Raw genomic sequence first — 4,195 nt, 5'->3', positions numbered from 1 at the left:
ATATGAAATATCTCTATAAATTATTGCAAATATTTTATTTTATTGAAATTATTTATTTTTAAAGTACAATGTGTTACTATTTCAAATCAATACTTGCATGATAAAATGATTCAGAAAACATATAATACGTTTTAAAAATATTAATAATCTCAATTCGAAAAATAAATAAGAAAAATAAGAAGGGCTTCAATACTCTTCGATAAAATAAGTTTCTCACTACGCAACAAAAAGAAAAGAGAACAAACAACAGACCATGGATAAAATTTAAGAATATATAGTACAAAAAATTAATATTTATCATGATGAGCTTGCAGAAAGTTATTTTTTGAAAGTTATTAAGCTAACAATAAATCAATATAAAAGAATTTAATTACAAATCAATCCACTCTTTTAATAAAATATTATAAGAATTTAAGTCACGAATTGATCTTTTTCCAAGAAAATTGAGAGAGACAATGAAAAAGAAGAGAGAGAGAGAGAGAGAGAGAGAGAGAGAGAGAGAGAGAGAGAGAGAGAGAGAGAGAGAGAGAGAGAGAGAGAGAGGGAAAAAAAGAAAAAGAATTAAAAAGTTGATAACATTAGAAAGAGAAAAAACTAACAAGTTGAAAGGAGAGAAAACACTGATATGTTTTTAATTAAAAAATTTGATAATTAATCATAGTTATAGGATTTGTACAATGAAAGATGGAAGATAATATTACAGAATGATTTTTCCCCCTTTTATTAAAGTCTTTCAAAATCTCTAGATTGAATGACAAACAAATTGTAAGAATTTTTATCTGTATTTTCTATTTAAAATTTAGTAAGTTGAGAACTTTGTAATTGATTAGAAGTTATTAATATTTGAATACCCCGTGAGGTTTTAGGACTTTAAATTTTAATCTAATACTCAATCATTTTTCAAGACTTTAAAAAGTCTATGAAATACTACATTAAATACACCTAGATATTTTAGATGTGTGAAAGTATTTAAAAGTTTCAATCTTCTTATATTCTTTTTATTATTCTCTATTTTTGAAATACGATTTAATTGAAAAATATGAAAATAAAATAAAAAGATTCGGGATGGATAAAGCAATTCAAGGCATGGACCATATTTTCATCCCCATCCAATTTACTATTTTGGTCAAGGTAATGTGAGTTGAGTCGAGCAGAATTTTATCATCCGTATCATTCAAAGGGAAGATTATTGAAAAAAAAAAAAAAATGAGAACAAAGTTTCAAATCGATACTTGAAGTAGTGATAAATTTATAAGGGGGAGAGGGGCAGAAACTCAAAAGTGACTTCAACCCCAAAGATAAAGAATAATTCTTGCAATGCTGCCAGCACTGCTTATGTACATATACAATGGGATTTCCCCTTGTAAAGATAAATAGTTATCTTCCATAGTTATTATTCAAAATCTTGCTTTTGTGATGAATGTAGGTTAAAGAATCAGTAAACTAAAAATGGATAATTAAAAATCAAATTTAAACAGATACAAATATATAAATTTCTTAAATTAGAATGTATCTACACGTGAGTATAGGTGGGAAACATTAGGTTTCCCCTTTCGTCCCTATAGTTTTAGTTTTTGGTCAACAATGCCCTTATTCATTCTTCATGTTTCACAAAAATTTTTGTGGTTTTTTATGTTTATTATTCTAGTAATAATTAACTTTTAGACTCAATTCCTTTAAAAACATTAATTCAAATAAAAAAATTAAACATAAAAGAACTGAAAGTTCACATTATAAAAGTATATAATTCTTTAGGGAAATGTTTTTTGAATAATGATTTTTTCAAGAATGTATAGTTGAAAAAAATAAAAATAAAAAACAAAAATTAGATTTATGTCTAAAATTATTTTTTGGAAGAATGTGTGGTTGGAAATGAGTTTTGAAAAAATAAGACTCAAATAGATAATTTATTATTCTAACTAGAGTCAAATTTTACCTTCATACTCTATAAAAATAATACTAAAAGAAAATTAAACTAGAAATTTTTTATTTATAGATTTACATGACCTAAGTTGATATTTCACAATCCGTTATTATGCAAATTTCCGTTATTTTTTACCTTTTATTCATATTCAGATTGTATGTTTGGATTTATGGATTTTTGCACTTACTGTTATTATTATTATTATTAATTTTTTTTATTGAGCAAATTTATTGATTATGGGTGAGAAGGAAAAAATTTGTGATTAAATGTTCAGAGGCATAAAAATGCATTGGAAGTACCTACCTTGTGCTCCAAATATGCCCAATCACTCTAATGAACAGTACTGAAAAAATTAATTAAATTGGAGTCACTACAAAATGGAGTAAATATATATGTGTAGAAAGATTGAATAAACGTATATAATTAAGAAAAACCAGTTACCTTGTGATTCGAAGATGTTATGTGCCCTACTGTAATAGCACAAGCTTTCCAATTTGATCGAAATATGTATACTAAGTGAGGAAATAAAATAGAGAATGAAAGTTGGTAGTGTTTTAAATATATATCTATCGCATAAGAAGGCAATCTCACGAATAAGGGTTAAAACAAAAGCCTTATGTTTTATGTAGAAATATTGTAATGAGAACGAGACATAGTTTTATAGTGTAATGTTTGGCATTGGATGACTTGCTAATCAAATTATTCCATTCCTTCCGTACCAAATTAATTAACTTTACGATGGTACCTATAGCTTTGTCCCCGCTAATTATTGTCACTTTTGTATTTTTACTCGGGAACTTTATTCTTTTCTTCCTGTTAGTTCTGCAAGAACAAAAGCTAAGTATCAACTTTGCTTTTAATTTGAAAGCAAGCAAACAAATAATATAAACTAGGAACTTTAACAAAATGTTTTTACATTTCAAGAGGAAAGGAATAAAATTCTGTACAATTGAATCACCCAACCATCCAATATGTTTTTTTATTAGCTTAGGAATTCTATTTTTCTTTTTCCCATAGTTACTACAATTAAACATTTGGTGAACCCATAGAACGGTTTGATGAGAAAATAATTTACTGGTCTAGATCCATTGTCTCTCTAGTTTGCAATAGAAATAAGTGAATAAGATATTTGTTCATTTCCATGGTTAAGTGAATCTATGCAATGAATTTAATCAATTAAGTAAAATTTCTTCTTCACATTTTTTAATAATTGTTACATGTTGTCGTACAAGGCTCTTATTATTGGCTACATTGCAACCAATTAGGGGAACAACAAGAATCCACCTAAGGCTGGCAATCTACATTACTTCGCTCACCCGCCTAACTGAAGCCATGACGAAGGAAGCTGAAGTGAGCTAAATGTCCTAGTCGACCCAACAAAACGAGTGGAGGTCAAACCTCTGTGTTTGAGGCGAATCATTCTAATCGGATTTTCAAAGCTGTGAGCCTTTCACAAGGAATCTTTCATAGATTCGCCTAGGGATGTAAATGAGCGGGACCAAGCTGGCTCGTGAGCCTAAAGTTTCGGCTCGGGCTCGACCCGGTTAAAATGGCCGAGCTTTTTTGAGAGCTCAAGCCGGACCGAGCAAAAGCTCGGCCAAAAAAAAGAGGCCGCTCGGGCTTTTTCTGGGCCGAGCCGGACAGGCTCGTTTTCTACCCTCCTTTTTTTTTTTTTTTTATTCTCCTTAACTGCTACCTTAAAATGCAGTAGCTGCCTTCAAGGCAGCCTCAAATTTTTATTTTTTATTTTTTGAAAACTCGCGAGCTCACGGGCTGGCTCGGACAAAGCCCGTGTCCCCATAATGGGGCTCGGCCTGAGCCCCGAGCCGAGCTATGGAAGGCCCGAGCCGACGAACCCGATTGCCATCCCTAGATTCGCTTCATCAAAGAGATTTTTTTGTATGATTAATTAATTTTACATATCTGCAACAAATGCCTCTTAGTCAACTTTTCATATGGTAGATCTAGACAATATGGTGGCTAATTTCAAAGTCATTTAATACCACCTCAACTTAAGACATCGGAGGTGATGCATATGAGGTTGATGCGCGATCGTTAAGATGAGGCAACGTGCCATTATTCAATGGCAATTACTTTTCATATTTTATACAGTGAATTCATCTCATCCAACGGTAGTCACACTACAAAGCTAATTCCTTTAAATCCCTACATAATCAACTTAAAATAATTATAAAGTGAATCTAATAATTAGTGAGATCATGAATCCATAGACTTTCAATAAAATATTTGTTATGTATGATTTCTATAAAA

The 4,195-nt window shown here is 30.3% G+C and overlaps 1 long non-coding RNA gene across 1 annotated transcript; it reads right to left on the bottom strand.

The window, feature by feature from the left end:
* Nucleotides 1-2,141: 2,141 nt before the first annotated feature.
* On the bottom strand, nt 2,142-2,503 carry LOC111409598. Its single transcript, XR_002705499.1, has 2 exons — nt 2,366-2,503; nt 2,142-2,267 (listed from the first exon to the last, which is right to left on the bottom strand). It is a non-coding gene; the product is annotated as an uncharacterized LOC111409598 (long non-coding RNA).
* Nucleotides 2,504-4,195: the final 1,692 nt, after the last annotated feature.

Source organism: Olea europaea, chromosome 14 (genome assembly GCF_002742605.1).
Source record: "Olea europaea var. sylvestris chromosome 14, O_europaea_v1, whole genome shotgun sequence".
NCBI classification, from domain to species: domain Eukaryota; kingdom Viridiplantae; phylum Streptophyta; class Magnoliopsida; order Lamiales; family Oleaceae; genus Olea; species Olea europaea.
This window is presented reverse-complemented; position numbering and strand designations above follow the sequence as displayed.